The 8,721-nt window shown below is 38.2% G+C and overlaps 1 long non-coding RNA gene across 1 annotated transcript; it reads right to left on the bottom strand.

The window, feature by feature from the left end:
* Positions 1–6,306: 6,306 nt before the first annotated feature.
* LOC120474204 (uncharacterized) lies at positions 6,307–8,169 on the bottom strand. Its single transcript, XR_016148219.1, has 3 exons — positions 7,601–8,169; positions 7,452–7,520; positions 6,307–6,649 (listed from the first exon to the last, which is right to left on the bottom strand). It is a non-coding gene; the product is annotated as an uncharacterized LOC120474204 (long non-coding RNA).
* Between the last annotated feature and the right edge of the window lie 552 nt (positions 8,170–8,721).

Here is an 8,721-nt window from a genome sequence, read left to right as displayed (position 1 = left end):
CGCCCCAAAAAAAAAACGTAAGGGGTAACACTGTCGTTTTTTTTTCGGGTCGAAATTTTGAGTTTGGATATCTCAGCTCTGGGAGGTTCTAGAGCCTCCATTTTTGCACTCAGGTGTAAGTCTCAGTGCCCTCTATCAGAATCCAGAGTTTCGAGAAGATTGGGGATACTTAATTTTTCGCCCCAAAAAAAAAACGTAAGGGGTAACACTGTCGTTTTTTTTTCGGGTCGAAATTTTGAGTTTTGATATCTCAGCTCTGGAAGGGTCTAGAGCCTCCATTTTTGCACTCAGGTGTAAGTCTCAGTGCCCTCTATCAGAATCCAGAGTTTCGAGAAGATTGGGGATACTTAATTTTTCGCCCAAAAAAATAAAACGTAAGGGGTAACACTGTCGGTTTTTTTTCGGGCCGAATTTTTGAGTTTCGATATCTCAGCTCTGGAAGGGGCTAGAGCCTCCATTTTTGCACTCAGGTCTAAGTCTCATGGCCCTCTATCAGAATCCAGAGTTTTGGGAAGATTGGAGAAACTTAATTTTTCGCCCAAAAAAAAACCCGTAAGGGGTACCACTGTCGTTTTTTTTATTCGGGCCGAATTTTTGAGTTTCGATATCTCAGCTCTGGAAGGGGCTAGAGCCTCCATTTTTGCACTCAGGTCTAAGTCTCGTGGCCCTCCATCAGAATTCAGAGTTTTGGGAAGATTGGAGAAACTTAATTTTTCGCCCAAAAAAAACAAAACGTAAGGGGTACCACTGTCGTTTTTTTTTCGGGCCGAATTTTTGAGTTTCGATATCTCAGCTCTGGAAGGGGCTAGAGCCTCCATTTTTGCACTCAGGTCTAAGTCTCATGGCCCTCTATCAGAATCCAGAGTTTTGGGAAGATTGGAGAAACTTAATTTTTCGCCCCCCAAAAAAAATGTAAGGGGTACCACTGTCGTTTTTTTTTCGGGTCGAAATTTTGAGTATCGATATCTCAGCTCTGGAAGGGTCTAGAGCCTCCATTTTTGCACTCAGGTGTAAGTCTCAGTGCCCTCTATCAGAATCCAGAGTTTCGAGAAGATTGGGGATACTTAATTTTTCGCCCCAAAAAAAAAAACGTAAGGGGTAACACTGTCATTTTTTTTTTCGGGTCGAAATTTTGAGTTTCGATATTTCAGCTCTGGAAGGGTCTAGAGCCTCTATTTTTGCACTCAGGTCTAAGTCTCAGTGCCCTCTATCAGAATCCAGAGTTTCGAGAAGATTGGGGATACTTAATTTTTCGCCCAAAAAAAAAACCGTAAGGGGTAACACTGTCGTTTTTTTTTTTCGGGTCGAAATTTTGAGTTTCGATATCTCAGCTCTGGAAGGGTCTAGAGCCTCCATTTTTGCACTCAGGTGTAAGTCTCAGTGCCCTCTATCAGAATCCAGAGTTTCGAGAAGATTGGGGATACTTAATTTTTCGCCCAAAAAAAAAAAACGTAAGGGGTAACACTGTCGTTTTTTTTTCGGGTCGAATTTTTGAGTTTCGATATCTCAGCTCTGGAAGGGGCTAGAGCCTCCATTTTTGCACTCAGGTGTAAGTCTCAGTGCCCTCTATCAGAATCCAGAGTTTCGAGAAGATTGGGGATACTTAATTTTTCGCCCAAAAAAAAAACGTAAGGGGTAACACTGTCGTTTTTTTTTTCTGGTCGAAATTTTGAGTATCGATATCTCAGCTCTGGAAGGGTCTAGAGCCTCCATTTTTGCACTCAGGTGTAAGTCTCAGTGCCCTCTATCAGAATCCAGAGTTTCGAGAAGATTGGGGATACTTAATTTTTCGCCCCAAAAAAAAAAACGTAAGGGGTAACACTGTCGTTTTTTTTTCGGGTCGAAATTTTGAGTTTCGATATCTCAGCTCTGGGAGGTTCTAGAGCCTCCATTTTTGCACTCAGGTGTAATTCTCAGTGCCCTCTATCAGAATCCAGAGTTTCGAGAAGATTGGGGATACTTAATTTTTCGCCCCAAAAAAAAAACGTAAGGGGTAACACTGTCATTTTTTTTTTCGGGTCGAAATTTTAAGTTTCGATATCTCAGCTCTGGAAGGGTCTAGAGCCTCTATTTTTGCACTCAGGTGTAAGTCTCAGTGCCCTCTATCAGAATCCAGAGTTTCAAGAAGATTGGGGATACTTAATTTTTCGCCCAAAAAAAAAAACGTAAGGGGTAACACTGTCGTTTTTTTTTTTCGGGTCGAAATTTTGAGTTTCGATATCTCAGCTCTGGAAGGGTCTAGAGCCTCCATTTTTGCACTCAGGTGTAAGTCTCAGTGCCCTCTATCAGAATCCAGAGTTTCGAGAAGATTGGGGATACTTAATTTTTCGCCCAAAAAAAAAAAACGTAAGGGGTAACACTGTCGTTTTTTTTTCGGGTCGAAATTTTGATTTTCGATATCTCAGCTCTGGAAGGGGCTAGAGCCTCCATTTTTGCACTCAGGTCTAAGTCTCATGGCCCTCTATCAGAATCCAGAGTTTTGGGAAGATTGGAGAAACTTAATTTTTTGCCCAAAAAAAAAATTGTAAGGGGTACCACTGTCGTTTTTTTTTTGGGCCGAATTTTTGAGTTTCGATATCTCAGCTCTGGAAGGGGCTAGAGCCTCCATTTTTGCACTCAGGTCTAAGTCTCATGGCCCTCTATCAGAATCCAGAGTTTTGGGAAGATTGGAGAAACTTAATTTTTCGCCCAAAAAAAAAACCGTAAGGGGTACCACTGTCGTTTTTTTTTCGGGCCGAATTTTTGAGTTTCGATATCTCAGCTCTGGAAGGGGCTAGAGCCTCCATTTTTGCACTCTGGTCTAAGTCTCATGGCCCTCTATCAGAATCCAGAGTTTTGGGAAGATTGGAGAAACTTAATTTTTCGCCCCCCCAAAAAAAATGTAAGGGGTACCACTGTCGTTTTTTTTTCGGGTCGAAATTTTGAGTATCGATATCTCAGCTCTGGAAGGGTCTAGAGCCTCCATTTTTGCACTCAGGTGTAAGTCTCAGTGCCCTCTATCAGAATCCAGAGTTTCGAGAAGATTGGGGATACTTAATTTTTCGCCCCAAAAAAAAACCGTAAGGGGTAACACTGTCGTTTTTTTTTTCGGGTCGAAATTTTGAGTTTCGATATCTCAGCTCTGGGAGGTTCTAGAGCCTCCATTTTTGCACTCAGGTGTAAGTCTCAGTGCCCTCTATCAGAATCCAGAGTTTCGAGAAGATTGGGGATACTTAATTTTTCGCCCCAAAAAAAAACGTAAGGGGTAACACTGTCATTTTTTTTTTTCGGGTCGAAATTTTGAGTTTCGATATCTCAGCTCTGGAAGGGTCTAGAGCCTCTATTTTTGCACTCAGGTGTAAGTCTCAGTGCCCTCTATCAGAATCCAGAGTTTCAAGAAGATTGGGGATACTTAATTTTTCGCCCAAAAAAAAAACGTAAGGGGTAACACTGTCGTTTTTTTTTTTCGGGTCGAAATTTTGAGTTTCGATATCTCAGCTCTGGAAGGGTCTAGAGCCTCCATTTTTGCACTCAGGTGTAAGTCTCAGTGCCCTCTATCAGAATCCATAGTTTCGAGAAGATTGGGGATACTTAATTTTTCGCCCAAAAAAATAAAACGTAAGGGGTAACACTGTCGGTTTTTTTTCGGGCCGAATTTTTGAGTTTCGATATCTCAGCTCTGGAAGGGGCTAGAGCCTCCATTTTTGCACTCAGGTCTAAGTCTCATGGCCCTCTATCAGAATCCAGAGTTTTGGGAAGATTGGAGAAACTTAATTTTTCGACCAAAAAAAAAACCGTAAGGGGTACCACTGTCGTTTTTTTTATTCAGGCCGAATTTTTGAGTTTCGATATCTCAGCTCTGGAAGGGGCTAGAGCCTCCATTTTTGCACTCAGGTCTAAGTCTCGTGGCCCTCTATCAGAATTCAGAGTTTTGGGAAGATTGGAGAAACTTAATTTTTCGCCCAAAAAAAAACAAAACGTAAGGGGTACCACTGTCGTTTTTTTTTCGGGCCGAATTTTTGAGTTTCGATATCTCAGCTCTGGAAGGGGCTAGAGCCTCCATTTTTGCACTCAGGTCTAAGTCTCATGGCCCTCTATCAGAATCCAGAGTTTTGGGAAGATTGGAGAAACTTAATTTTTCGCCCCCCAAAAAAAATGTAAGGGGTACCACTGTCGTTTTTTTTTCGGGTCGAAATTTTGAGTATCGATATCTCAGCTCTGGAAGGGTCTAGAGCCTCCATTTTTGCACTCAGGTGTAAGTCTCAGTGCCCTCTATAAGAATCCAGAGTTTCGAGAAGATTGGGGATACTTAATTTTTCGCCCCCAAAAAAAAACGTAAGGGGTAACACTGTCGTTTTTTTTTCGGGTCGAAATTTTGAGTTTCGATATCTCAGCTCTGGGAGGTTCTAGAGCCTCCATTTTTGCACTCAGGTGTAAGTCTCAGTGCCCTCTATCAGAATCCAGAGTTTCGAGAAGATTGGGGATACTTAATTTTTCGCCCCAAAAAAAAAAACCGTAAGGGGTAACACTGTCATTTTTTTTTTCGGGTCGAAATTTTGAGTTTCGATATCTCAGCTCTGGAAGGGTCTAGAGCCTCTATTTTTGCACTCAGGTGTAAGTCTCAGTGCCCTCTATCAGAATCCAGAGTTTCAAGAAGATTGGGGATACTTAATTTTTCGCCCAAAAAAAAAACGTAAGGGGTAACACTGTCGTTTTTTTTTTTCGGGTCGAAATTTTGAGTTTCGATATCTCAGCTCTGGAAGGGTCTAGAGTATGGAATTAATATTGAGCCAATAAAAATGAACGTAACTTTTCAAGAAACGAATGAAAATATAAATTGAAACTGAATAAAATATCTTTGAAACTGAAAAAGAATGAACCGCAAGCAATTTTTTTGACTTTGTTTTTAACACACTACATGTTTTGCTAACTATTCCTCATATTTCGTTTACTGATCTACAGTTACAAATGCGCTTCCAGAGTTTTCATTTACGTTTCTGAAGTTTTCGTTTACACTCCCTGAGTTTGCGTTCGCTGTTCTGACACAAATCTCTCGTGGGGGCGGGGCTAGTAGCAGTGTATTCTCATTGGCTACTGAGTTTTTGATTGACAGCTTCTTGACCTGGAAGTGAAGACGTCAGTGAGTGTTGTGTTTACACGTTTGGATGTGAGCGTCTGTAAGCGCAGCTTTCTATTTAATTTTAGTGATATTAAGTTATGTTTGTTTTTTAATTTTATCTGTATTTACCTTCTGCTGCGATTACTTTGTCAACAGAAGCTTTTAGGTTCACAAGAGATCAGTCTATTCAGCTGTAATTGTACATCAAAGTACGCCCACTGTATGTGACTAAGTTACTTAAAATATTTTGCCCAATGTTTTAGGAGAATATTTGTTTATTCTTGATGATTCGTTTGCATGTTAGGCTCTGAATAGGTTGTGCTATTACAAGAGAATAGCCTACTAGTATACGTGTGTGATATATTCAGCAGTCAAGAAAGTTTCACTTCAACCAGGTAATCAAGGTTGGCAACCATGGCCATCAAATTTCTCATTGTTACCATATGCATTTACACCATCAAATGATCATGTATGATCACTTAAATAAGAGGAATTTAAACTATATGAAAATTACAATCGTGGGTTGCTGTCAGATGATACAGACCTCAAAGGGCATTTCATTACATATTTCACACAAAGAATATTTTTGTTGGTATTTTTTTAATCATGCTGATCATTTTATTTATTTCATTTTGTTAATATTATTTTCTCACATTTAAAATGGTAAATGTATTTGAACATTCATCAACAGGTTCAATTATGACTTATAAAATCAGTTAAATGAATTTAAATAAAAAATCTAATAAATGTATTCATTCTTTATTGTCACTACAGCATATACACAAGTATCCAAGTGAAAGTCTTGAATGCAGTTATGACAGGAAAGACCAGAATCCACAAAACATTAACTGCATACTGTAATGCACAGTATTCTCATAATAGATAATAAAATGTATAATCACAAAGATTTTTAATGAAATAATACATCTCTGTGAGTCCACATAACACAAGTGGATTGTACCCATGTATGGCAGTTGGTCGGAAGTTATTTTTAATAGTTAAAACAGTTTACATTATTAGTATTTTCTTATCCTATTGTTTCACTTCAGAAGGTATTGATTCATCCACTGAGGTCACATGGACATCACGGTCACTGTGTGTGGTTTTTAAAGCATCTTTAGGACTTGCAGAGATGGATTACTTTCCTTAAAATCTTAATTCGTATTTATATAGAAATAAAGTAAAATGCATCTGGGACAGCATGAGGGTGAGTAAAATAAGTGATCATTTTATTTTTGGATGAACTATCCCATTCATATGCTGTTGATATGCAAATCCATGATCAGCAGAGACTAATAAGAATAAACTGCAACCTCTTGTGTACTGTGATTGTTTTAATCTAGAGCTCCAAAGAAATTAAAATATTTGCTATTTTATCATATTAAAATAAAATACAACAGGTGTCTGAAGATAAGGATCCCAGTCATTCAAAGGTGATATGTCTGAACAAAGTAACATTATTGTCTGATGGAGACAGCTGATCTCTGGTATTATCACTCCATCTTCTGTGTCAGCATCAGAATTTTGTTTATGGAAAAGTTGCTCAAATCCCTGGAAAATGAGAAAGGAAATATATTATAATCTAACAATACAAACTGCTTTGAACTCCCACATGCAGTAACCATTTGCAGACTTAAAATAATTATTTCAAACAAATTATATAAATGTTTTAAGGGATTTTACAGTACTAAATGTTTACCTGACTCACACACCATTTATCATCTGTAATACTATTGTGTAACCAGTAGATGGCTCTATAGCCCAATAAACATTTATCCATGGCTGTGTAGCGTCTACTCCCAGTTGCTGGATTTTTTCAGTCATAATTACATATATATATATATATATATATATATAAATTATTAAAGACTATTAAAAATTCAAAATTTTTCTCCAAAATGTTGTTTTTTTTAACATAATTATTACTCAAATATGGATACAGAAAAAGCATTTTGTTGCCTTTTGCAGAATAAATATTGCGCCCAGGGTTATACTTCAAAACAAATGAGTGTTTACATATTATGAATGGAGACGTGGAAAATGGTCAAGTACTCTCTCTCTTCTTTTAAAAACTCTGCATCACAAATTAATCAGCAATTGGCTTTACATTGCCAAAGTTGAATCGGGCAGTGATTGACAGCGCTCTGGTCCAAAGGCATTGGTCATTGTCTGATACAGTACATTTTGTACTGTAGGCTACACTACAGATACTGTACAGTACTCTAGCACAATGTTGTTTGGGGTGGCAGAGGGGAAATATGATCTAATTGAAGCAAATATGATCTAATCGAAGACTGTAACCGTATGTAACGTTAGATAAACAAGACATGTAATGATTGGGCTAAAAACTTACCAATTAAATCAAGAAAACACTGCTGTATAATTTTATGGGCTCTCACTGAGCTCTAATATGCCTCTCCACCTGAAAAAGCAAGAACTGTATTATAATTAGTATTAGTTTAGTATTAATTAATAAAAAAAAATAAAAACAATCAGACTTACCACGAGTAGCCTATGCTATCCAGTATTCTGATATCGACGATGACAAATTATATCATTTGTCTGTATTCCTTCTATAAGAAATCATATCAACAATATAGTGTAGCAGTAAATAAATATAGAAATAAACTTAATATCACCTAAATGAAATAGAAAGCTACGCTTCGACGCTCACATCCAAACGTGTAAACGCAACACTCACTGACGTCTTCACTTCCAGGTCAAGAAGCTGTCAATCAAAAACTCAGTAGCCAATGAGAATACACTGCTACTAGCCCCGCCCCCACGAGAGATTTGTGTCAGAACAGCGAACGCAAACTCAGGGAGTGTAAACGAAAACTTCAGAAACGTAAATGAAAACTCTGGAAGCGCATTTGTAACTGTAGATCAGTAAACGAAATATGAGGAATAGTTAGCAAAACATGTAGTGTGTTAAAAACAAAGTCAAAAAAATTGCTTGCGGTTCATTTTTTTTCAGTTTCAAAGATATTTTATTCAGTTTCAATTTATATTTTCATTCGTTTCTTGAAAAGTTACGTTCATTTTTATTGGCTCAAAATTAATTCGATACTAGAGCCTCCATTTTTGCACTCAGGTGTAAGTCTCAGTGCCCTCTATCAGAATCCAGAGTTTCGAGAAGATTGGGGATACTTAATTTTTCGCCCAAAAAAAAAAACGTAAGGGGTAACACTGTCGTTTTTTTTTCGGGTCGAAATTTTGATTTTTGATATCTCAGCTCTGGAAGGGGCTAGAGCCTCCATTTTTGCACTCAGGTCTAAGTCTCATGGCCCTCTATCAGAATCCAGAGTTTTGGGAAGATTGGAGAAACTTAATTTTTCGCCCAAAAAAAAAAAACGTAAGGGGTACCACTGTCGTTTTTTTTTCGGGCCGAATTTTTGAGTTTCGATATCTCAGCTCTGGAAGGGGCTAGAGCCTCCATTTTTGCACTCAGGTCTAAGTCTCATGGCCCTCTATCAGAATCCAGAGTTTTGGGAAGATTGGAGAAACTTAATTTTTCGCCCCCCCCAAAAAAAATGTAAGGGGTAACACTGTCGTTTTTTTTTCGGGTCGAAATTTTGATTTTCGATATCTCAGCTCTGGAAGGGGCTAGAGCCTCCATTTTT

The sequence above is a fragment of the Pimephales promelas genome, chromosome 20 (assembly GCF_988280905.1).
Source record: "Pimephales promelas chromosome 20, fPimPro1.hap1.1, whole genome shotgun sequence".
Lineage (NCBI taxonomy): Eukaryota > Metazoa > Chordata > Actinopteri > Cypriniformes > Leuciscidae > Pimephales > Pimephales promelas.
The sequence above is the reverse complement of the archived record's forward strand: the minus strand, read 5'-3'. Positions and strand labels throughout refer to the sequence as shown.